Below are 10,991 nucleotides of genomic sequence, written 5' to 3' on the forward strand. Positions count from 1 at the left end.
CTGGAGATAACAATCAAGTAGAAAGATAATTTATCATCCTCTTATTTTTCTGTCTAAAAATAGACACCTTATATTTCATGTCTTCCACAGACTTTGGCCTTCTTCCCATCCTTTCTCTCCACACTCTGTCCTTCATTAAATTATCTCATTCTTTTTGTAACGTAACGGAAATTAATCTTTTCCCTGTCCTCTTCAATGCTAAATCCTTTCATACCCATTCACCAATGAACCGATATCTCCCCACTCACTAATCCCAACCCCACCTCATCAGTCTCCTTTCTGGTTTCCCCCATCTCCAACCCTGTGCCAGCTGGTTGCTCTGGGTCCTTCTCCCGTGTCCACACCGCAGCCTCAGCTCGTGCCCTCGGAGGATCTGCCAAAGAGCAACAGCTCGAGCAATGGCAGGAGAGAACAAGAAAGCAAAACCAAGCTATTAACACTTTGTTTGGAATATCATGGAATCACAGAATGGTTTGGGCTGGAAGGGACCTTAAACCTTATCTCATTCCAACCCCTTGCCATGGGCAGGGACACTTTCCACTAGACCAGGTTGCTCCAAGCCCTGTCCAACCTGGCCTTGGATACTTCCAGGCATGGGGAAGACACAGCTTCCTGGGCAACCTGTGCCAGGGCCTCACCACCCTCAGAAGGAACAGTTTCTTCCCCATATCCCATCTATCCCTGCCCTCTGGCAGTGGGAAGCCATTCCCCCTTGTCCTGTCCCTCCAGGCCCTTGTCCCAAGTCCCTCTCCAGCTCTCTTGGAGCTCCTTTAGGCAGTGGAAGGGGTTCTAAGGTCTCCCCAGAGCCTCCTCTACTCTAGGGCGCTCTCTCAAGCACTCAGTGCTCTTCTTTCCCACCATTCTCTCTTGCCCTCACAACTCAGGCCCCGGGTCGCTCTGTGCCCATACCCCTTCCTGGGAACAAGCCTGGTCAGCACAGATTCCTCAGGGTTATTTGCCCGCTTTAAGCTCAGGCTGCTCCTCAAACATGCACCAAATTCTGACATTCCCTGGGCTGAGCTCAGCAAACACCCCAAAGCCCAGGGGAGCATGGTTCTAGTTTCATCCTACCCTTCCATCAGGCACACATTTTGACTCCATAGAGCCATAAATAGAAACCCTTCCCAAAAAGAAACCCTCTCCCCCCAAACAAGCACAACTTCCAGACAGCAGCACCACATGGGATCCACGTTAAAATAACAGGACATGTGTCCTGCATGTGCTGCTCCCTTCAATTAAAAGCAGTTTTGACCTTTTCCTGGAATTCCAAATCCCACTAAGACCATCTCTTTTCATAACAAGTTTCCACTTGAAGTCTATTTATGTCATGCTGGCCACTGTATTGGTCAGGCTTATAAGAAAAACCAGTCAGCTCGTGAACACATGGACACCACATGAGCTGGTAATAGCCTGAAAACAAGCAGCTTTTCAAATCCAACATACAAGTAGTCTCTCTTCTCCTCAGTGTTTCCATTTCCTATAAAATTACACCCAACAGCCAAAAGAAAAGCTTTAAGCCTGTTGCAAAAATATATTCAGACGGGGAGGGAGTCTTTTCAAAAAGAAGGAGAAAGGGAAAATATATTTAGACAGGGTAAGGAGCCTTTCATTCAAAGGAAAAAAGGGGAAAGAACTAAATGAAACGAAATTAACAGCCTGGAAAATTTCTTTTTCGTTTCATTCAGAGGGAAATGGAAGAAAGCCGATGAATTATAGAAAGCAGGTTCTATTTTGTGAAGGTTATTTTTAGCAAAGAATAGGCTCATTTTTTAAACTAAAAGGAAAAAATTCTTGACTCACTTTGTGAAAACTCACTGAGCTCCAAAACGAACCAGAGGAAAACTGGCAAGTTGGATTCTGCACACTGACTGAACACAAGGCACAAACGAACGTCTAAGTGCCTGACTTAAACAGCTCCAAGAGCCCCACATGGGGTGAAGGATCCCTGGAACCCTGAGCTCCAAAGGTCTCCTGGCATCCCACAGCACTGCGTTGGCCCTGCTGCAGTTACAGACTCTTAGGGTGCAGTTCCAAGCAGGACCCCAGAGCCTCTTCATCTCTTCCTTCAAGTTACATTCAGACAAAAATATAAAATACAGGCTATTTTCCTCTCCCTTTATTGTACTTGGTTTTCTAGTTATTTAATGAAAAGCAAAACCTTTGATCAAGTTCTGTTTGACCACTAACAGTCTTATTCAAAAACTGCTTTCAGGTCCATCAACATGACTGACCATCACAGCTATTTCAACAGAACTATTTATATTAAGATTTTTTGATCAATATTTTTGATCTCCTATATTGTCTTCAAAAACCTAACAAAACCCTCCATCAGCTGGGTACTGTTATTGTGGTGTTTTGTACCAACTTTACACTCGCAGCTGACAAACAAACAAACAAACAAAAAAGATAACCTGCACATTCTGTTCACATTATTAGTTCACCACATTTCAAAGCCAATAGAGACAAACCACTGAGGAAAACTAGAGCTACACATGATTTTAAGAAAAAACAACTAAGGAAAAGTGCAGATTCTTCAGAATCCAAACTTTTACTTAAACGCGGTGGGTTTATTGCTTACATTTGCACAAACAACTTCCAAATGTAAATTTAGTGTCCCTTAGTTCCAATGGTATGATGTTTAACAAGGTCAAGTGCCAGGTCCTGCACTTTGGCCACAGCAACCCCCTGCAGCCTTCTCCAGAGTGGCTGGAGAATGACCAGGTGTAGAGGGACCTGGGGGTTCTAATCAACAGGAAGCTGAACATGAGCCAGCTGGGTGGCCAAGAAGGCCAGTGGCATCCTGGCCTGTATCAGGAATAGTGGGGCCAGCAGGACTGGGGCAGCGATTCTGCCCCTGTACTCGGCACTAGTTAGGCTGCATCTTGAGTACTGTGTCCAGTTCTGGGCCCCTCAGTTTAGGAAGGACCCCGAGGTGCTGAAGAGTGTCCAAAGAAGGGCAACAAGGCTGGTAAAGGGACTCGAGCACAAGTCCTATGAGGAGAGGCTGAGGGAGCTGGGGTTGTTTAGCCTGGAGAAAAGGAGGCTCAGAAGAGAACTTCTCACTTTCTACAACTCCCTGACAGGAGGTTGTAGCCAGGTGGGGGTCAGTCTCTTCTCCCAGGCAACCAGCAGTAGGACAAGAGGGCACAGTCTTAAGCTGTGCCAGGGGAGGTTTAGGTTAGACATTAGAAAGAAGTTCTTTACAGAGAGAGTGATCAGATAGTGGAATGGGCTGCCCAGGGAGGTGGTGGAGTCACTGTCTCTGGAGGTATTTAAGAAGAGACTGGATGTGGCACTTTGTGCCATGGTCTAGTTGACAGGGTGGTGTTGGGTCATGGGTTGGACTCGATGATCTCAGAGGTCTTTTCCAACCTGGTTGATCCTGTGATCCTGTTTCTGAAAGCCCACAGCTTTCCCAAGGAGCAGGAGAAAAAGAAGAGAGTGCCACCCTGCTGCTGTTATACCCCCCAGTGACAGGCACTAAGTTCAAGTGCAGAGCAGAAGGGACACAACATTAACTAACACAGATTGAAAAACAGGGCTGGACACACGTGTCTGTCATTGTGGAGTTTAAGACCGTTTTACTCCTGACTGAGCAAAGCAGAGGCTCGTGGGTGCAGAACCAGGAGAAATGGAGGAATAAAGGCAGGGCCAGCGCTGGGGTAAAGTGGCACCTGAGGGGAGAGGAAGAGGAAGGGCCTGTGCCCACCCTCCCTGTGACAGGGGACACCAGCTGCCCACGGGACACAGCGCCACAGGAGACACACAAGAGGGGGAGGAAGAGCACGAGCAGCAAAGACAGTCTGTGCCTGAGGCACAGGGACCGACCCAAAGCCTCTGCCCCTCTTGGGGAGGGGGGTGACAGCACTCAGGGACACGAGTATCACCGGGACAGACCCAGGACACACTGCCCTGGGGGACAGAGCCGTGCTGGCCCCAGGTGCTCTGGTGGTGCTGGGTTGGTGTATCAGGACCGGAGTCCCCCAGCTGCCCAAGAAGCTCTAGGAACCACCTCTCTGCCCCTGCTCTCCAGTGTGACCTCCACCACCGACAGTCCAGGAGCTACTGAAAACCCAGTAAAGCCTATTTGTTGACCTTCTCGGCTGATCTCCTTTCCTGTGAGTGGCTCTAAATCAAGACACAATACACGGCGGGAATACTAAGAGAAATCAAGGCAGTGTCAGCTTCCTGTGGAATAATGCCGAAAGCAGCTCCGCGGGGAGGAACGTGTGGGCAGGAGCGAGCAGCTCCTCGGAGTGGGGCAGGGACACAGACATGGCCCAGGGCCTGCGCTGAATCCAGCAGGAATGGCAGGAAAACCAGAGCCTGGGCTCCCTGTCAAAATACATCACGAGCTGAAAGAAAGATACTGAGCATCTACAGCCTGCTCTGAAAGCTCTGTGTTTCTAAAAAACCGAAGCTTTCTATGAACTGGTGTCTGTGTGTATGAAGGAGAAACCAGCATCTTTTGAAACAACCACAACCATCTGTATACAGACTGTAAGAGACACCAAGAGATGGCCCTTCCCGGACAGAGACGCTGCATTCCAAACACAGCACCACTCTCTTAAGCATAGGAAATGCAGCCTAAAACAGTAACAGCAAAAGGTGACCTGTTAATTAACTGTTCTGGCCACATCTGAGAGAAACATCAAGAATGATGTAACTGAAGCAAGAGTGATGGAGCAAGTCCCTACCTCTTCAAAGGAGCCGGATGTAAAGACACACACACACACACATATATAACAGTTCATACTAACAGCAGAATTAGTCTCACCTCAAACAACACAAGGCAGGAGGGGAAAGATCCATCTGCCTTTAACTCTTACAAAGTATCAGAAACACATGCTGTGAGGACACCAATCTGGACAAGATGTTCCAAACCCTTGAGTACCTCACTGACTCTGAGATCAACTTAACATATTATGAGAAGATCCTAAAACAGACAAACAAAGAATCACACAGATACCCTCAAAAGCAGAGCTGGGAGAGGGCACCTTCCGAGCAGCTGAGCCTGTGACAGGCGCTGCCTGACAGGCACTGGGATGCTCATTCAAGATCACTGATGGGAGTGTGAGGGAAAATACCCAGCAGATATCCTCCTACTGCTCCAGCCCCTTGTTTTTCATGGGTGCTTTAACTGATAGAGACTGGTAATTAACCAACACCGCCTTAATAATTGATACAACTCTATTTTTATAAAATACAAGCTGCTTGATAATCTGTAAACCAGCAGCATTCACAGAGGTGGATCCTCTTTCCTCTGCTGTATCATTTATGTCAAATAATGTCTTAAATGGGCAATGGTGATCCCTAAGTCCCTCTTGTCACGGGTTATAAACAAGGCAAACAAAAAAAAAGAAGGAAAGGCAAACATTTCCTCTGTTCTTTCATAATGCCACACTATCCATATGTACAGAAGAATGAAAGCCAAGTAAAGCAGTGGACTTGGGAAAGGTGCATGTGGTTGTACATCAGTGCACACATACACAGGGAGAGCTTAAAAGCCCCTTCTACTGCCTAAAGGGGCTCCAAGAAAGCTGGAGAGGGACTTGGGACAAGGGCCTGGAGGGACAGGACAAGGGGGAATGGCTTCCCACTGCCAGAGGGCAGGGTTAGATGGGATATGGGGAAGAAACTGTTCCTTCTGAAGGTGGTAAGGCCCTGACACAGGTTGCCCAGGAAGCTGTGTCTTCCCCATGCCTGGAAGTGTCCAAGGCCAGGATGGACAAGGCTTGGAGCAACCTGGTCTAGTGGAAGGTGTCCCTGCTCATGGCAAGAGGGTAGAATGAGATGAGGTTTAAGGTCCCTTCCAGCCCAAACCATTCTGTGATTCTATGATACTCCAGTCAAAGTATTAATATATGTCCCAAGCCTATTCTTTCCTCAGCTAATCAAATGTCACAGAACAAAAGAGAAAGACTTCCCTCAGCACTAATGAAGCTTAGCTTTCAATTATAACATTCCCACACTACAATTAATTTAAGATACACATTTTTAGTAGAGTTAGATAACCAGTAATTTTCTTAAGGGTTACCTTACATTACAGAGATGGAGCAGCAAGACTTTTACATTTCTAGAATTGTTTGTGTAGAAAATAATACAATAGATCTGATGGCAACATGACCAGGCTTACACAGGTCTAACACAGATCCAGACACACCCTTAAAACATGAAGTTAAACCACTTTTAACCCCCATGTTTCTGCAGGTAAGCAGCACACAGACACTGTTTATGGCCTGGCACTCGGGAGGCTCAGCCTGGGCTGTCTCTGGGCACACACCACACCAGGAGTGGGGCCAGAGCATGGTCCCCTCCGTAGCCCATGCACAGGATACATCCAGCCAGGCACCAGCACAGGGTGGTAACTACTGCTGAATAATGATTTACAAGTAACTGCTAAGACGGGAATAAGAGTGGCCCAGAATCTTAACTCTCCTGACCCCAGTGAACTCCCCACATGCTTCAAATTTAACTTCTATTACCAACATCTTATTGAAAGCTTAAAGGCTCCTGGATATTTGAATAACCAGCGTGTTAAGAGCATTAACAAGAGTTAATCCAACACCACACAAACTATAATTGTAAGCAAACAGCAGGGATTAACCACATTAATACACTCAAGTTTTCCATTGCTTTGTGTCCTGATTTTGGAATGGCACAGGAAAAAGAGGGGAAATCAAACATATCTACGCTTGCACACAGATAGATAAAATAGAGCTCTGGCAACATTCACACTCACAACCACCACCGTGGTCTGTCCTGTGTATTTGCGGGTTTCCTTTTGGTTTTGTTTGAAACGAAACCTTTAAGAACTCCCCCCAGGTTGAACATGGGAATATCTATAACTGTTCTTTTAGTTCTACGTGGTATGGAAACATGCCCGGGGGAGTAGCAGCATCCTGACTCGTGTCTCCCAGGCGGGTGGTGGGCACAGACCATCGAGCCACAAGCAGTGAACAGCTCATCACTCTGTGAACACTGGATCTGCCCACTGCAAGTGACCTCTGCCACCCTCTGAGGAGCCCAGCGAGCTGAGGCCTGCCTGGCAGGCAAGAGAAGCAAAAGAACTTGCACATGGACTAGCAAAAAGGAAAAGAAAGTCCTTGTCCATCGCTGACAGAAGTCTGATTAGTAATTTGTCTCTCTGAGCCAAATCAAAGCGAGATGTGTTGAGAGCTGTACACCAGTATATTCCAGCTGTACATCCACCCTGTCGCTGTGGCTGCTACCACATCATTACAATTTTCACATGTCCAAGCTACAACAGGGACAGAGCTAAAAATTCAGGAAACTTTTAGTTGCAGAGCCCTTATGAGTCAACAGAGACCCAGCAGTGACGGCAGCCACTAAAGCCAATGATCCAAACAGTTCTTCCTGTAGGCTGGGTTTTATGGAGGCTTGAAAATATCCCACATGTTTTATTAATCCTGTGGGCTGTGACAGCTGCAGGCCTTTTCACAGCCATGCTGTGCTGGTGTCGTGAAGCAGAACGTCCCACAGACTCCCAGTGCCTTCTCCACAAGAAATAAACAGGCTGATGGGAGCACCCCAGGCCAGTCATTCCGTACAGACACACTGCACCTGATACACCTACAGCTCTGGGACACCTGAGCCCAGCAACTCAGGGAGTAACTGCATAGCAGGAGGCTGGCATAAAATATTGCCTTAAATTAATAAGATGTGTTCCATGGAAAAATAATAATAATGTAATATTATGTAAGAGCTCACGTTTGCAGACAGTAATGTTTCTGACCTAAAGCTCATGAGCCACATGCATTGCTGTCTAGCAGTGTCTAACAATTCCTCTGAGCAATAAATGCTCTTTCCTCAAGAAGATATATCCATATTTACAAGCCACACACTGTGAGACAGGGCACTGCTCTGCCAGGGATGGAATTCCAAGTCTTTCCCAGAATCACTGCAGAGTCAGTCCCAGGAGAAACACGCCAGCAGCGTGCGAGCTGTCAGCAAGGCAGCTCCAACACACCCTGTTCCACCCGAAGAAAGAGCTTTCATACCAAAATACCAAAGTCCCAAGACTGGCTGTGAATTTACCACCAAGCAGACCCTGGGGATGCCAAAAGACAGTTTGTCACACTAATAAATACACAGTGATCTAAGATAAGTATCTGATAATAGAGGAGACACTGAGTTGTTTACATTCTATTTCAGAAATAAAGTGCTGAGGGAGACATTTAGAAATTAATTTCAATTTGATCTAGAGAGTAGGTTTTCATGATTGTTATCTTTTCTCCTTGCTGCTGTACAGGTTTCTGTAATAAATGCATCTCTGGTCAATGGCCCAAGAGTCCACAAAGTTTATTCCCAGCTTTATTCAGAGCCATCGCATGGAAACGCCAGCCTTGTTTTAGCAATGCTGAGGGGGAGCCTGGCAGAGGTGGTTTAGAACTGACTGTTCTTCTGCAGGATAATGCCCTCCACCCACAACACTCCCGCACACACACACGGCGCTCCCACAAAGAGCCAAATGCTTGGCTGGGACAAACCATCTCATACTGGGAAGGAGCTCCAGGATGAGCAACCCGGGATCATCAGGAGTGATCTGAGACAAGTGGCACAGGCACAGCCCCCAAACCCACGTGGCACAGGTTGGTGTGCCACACACAGCACCGGGGTCCAACAGCACCCAGTGCCCAAGGGCTCCATGGTACACAGTTCCCAGCACGGGAGACCCAAGGGAAAGCACCTGGTTATAGTGGGGCTCAGGAGGCACCCAAGTCGTGGGCACTAAATGCTGCTTCACAGTGCCCTATTTCTCACAGAGGGAAAATGAGTCTCTGCCAAATCCTGCCCTGGCAGGAGACTGATGCCAGACAGCCCTGGGTGCCCGAGGGAGGGCTGGACACGTGAGCAATGCATAACCAGGGCAGCAGCTGCAGAGAGCAGCAGGGACCAGAAAAGCCAAATGAGCCCATCCATTGCTTAGCTCAGGTGAAGGGACCTGGAGAGTCTTCTCCTAACAGGTGACAGATACTGGAGCAACCTCTTCCACTGTTGTGTCATAACCAGGTGTCCTTGAGCAAAAGCAACATTTGGTATTTACTTTATACAGGAAGGATGGGGGGAAAACACCCAAGCAACAAACCAACCGAACACAGGAAGCATCAGTTGTCCTGTATATATTATTACTGACATCTTATTTGTTCAGGAGTCCAATCCTCTTTCCTCCTGCACCCTCAGGATACTCCAGAAAACAAGGCTTAGGTGCTACAACTGCCCTTAAAACACAGTTGCTCTAAGAGGAAAAATTTATAAAGAAAGTCTCTAGATGATGCTTTATGGTAAAAATAAAGTATACAAGGAGAAATAAATCTTCAAAGCCATGGACAACTCAAACAATTTAGAGAAACAAAGTCCTAAAAGGAAAATAGTTTTGCTCAATTAATAAAACATTGCTGATACAGTTTTAAGGAAGTCAAAGCAGCAGAACCAATATGTGCAATTGGAAATAAGATCCTCAGTATTCCCTTAAGTTTCCACAAAAGGCGCCTGGCAGAGAGGAAAGCTTAGAAAGATATAAATTGGCAGAGACATGTGCATGGCCCTTTACAAAGTGTTTCATCCAGCCAGCTCCAGCAGAGGCAAAGTCTCAAATGAAATACATAAATACTTCCCTGCTGCTTTTAAAACATATGTACATTTAAATCTGGCATTGATATTCATTTGGGAACCTCAATATCAAGCGATATTGAAACAGTGATTTTAGATGCCTAGAATGCTGATTCCTTCAGATCTTTATTTCAATATATAAATCTTAGGGACTATGTTTGGGCCTCAATTGCTATACAGATCCATTCACAGCCGTAAGGCCCTTGGGTTTCTACACAAAAAAAATGGATGTACAGTCAGTGTGTCTGGTCTCAGTCAGGATACACCTTCAAATAACACACCAGGGCTCAGTCCTCATGTTACAGTGGAAAAACAAGCAAAAATACTCACTTTCAAAACATACTGTGTTTGGAATGTTTTCCTGCTCCCCCGCCCCTCAAAGAAAAAAACCACACTTTATGGAATAAAATGGAATTTTAGCAGTTTTCACGAAAGAAGAAAATAAAGAATGAACACATGAGCTAAAAACAAAAATATATTCCAAACTCTGGATTGCACAACGTTATGTTAATTTATGAGGTTACTACAGTGACAAAAAGGCTACACTGATGGCAACTCTGGAATTCCAGTAACCCTTCCCTGCAGTGAGCACTGACGGGCAGGACTTCAGTGTTCCCATGGAGGACACCTGTCCAACACTGCACAGGAGCAGGGCAGGCAGCACCCCTGAAAACACACCTCCTACCTGTGCCCAGGTGTAAGGGAGAGGGACAACTACAAAAAACAGTTCTCAATACCCAAATCCTCTAGTTAAGGAAATATTCGCAGAGAGTTTTCCATGCAAACTCTCCTCCTATTGTGGGAGAGGTAGAAGTGAAGCTCGCTGCTGTCACTGCAGCAATCCTTCCCTTCCCACTTCCTTTGCAAATGTCAGCCCCCACAGAACATAAAGCAGGAGGAAGGCCCCAGCTGTTCACCCACAGGATGTGTGATGCCTGCCAGCCCCTCTGCCCTCTGGGCAGGCTACTGGTCTGCTGTGCCCAGTTCATGTCCACTGTGCCCATGCAGGGCAGGGTCAGCAGCTCCTTGCTGGGATGTGTCCCAGGCCTGCCCTGCTCCCAGGCACCTCCAACCCCTCCACAGCACCAGCCAGCTCTGGATGAGGACCAAGGGCTGCAAACGCAGCAGCCAACAGGTTCATTGTCACCTGCCACAGGTGTCACACATGATCTCAATTGGGGGCTGGGGTGGCAGGAGCTGGGGGGGGGGGGTCTCTGCCCACCCTTCCCCCAGCAGGTCCCCATTGCAGGCACTTGGGGATGTGTTCAGAGCTTGGGAGCATCCCCAAGGATGCAGGCCTGTAGCCCCCATGCTCAGAGCCCCCTCAGTGCCCAGGCCTCCTTCACCAGGCACCACCC

This window comes from Corapipo altera, unplaced genomic scaffold (genome assembly GCF_003945725.1).
Source record: "Corapipo altera isolate COAL_440 unplaced genomic scaffold, ASM394572v1 180, whole genome shotgun sequence".
Lineage (NCBI taxonomy): Eukaryota > Metazoa > Chordata > Aves > Passeriformes > Pipridae > Corapipo > Corapipo altera.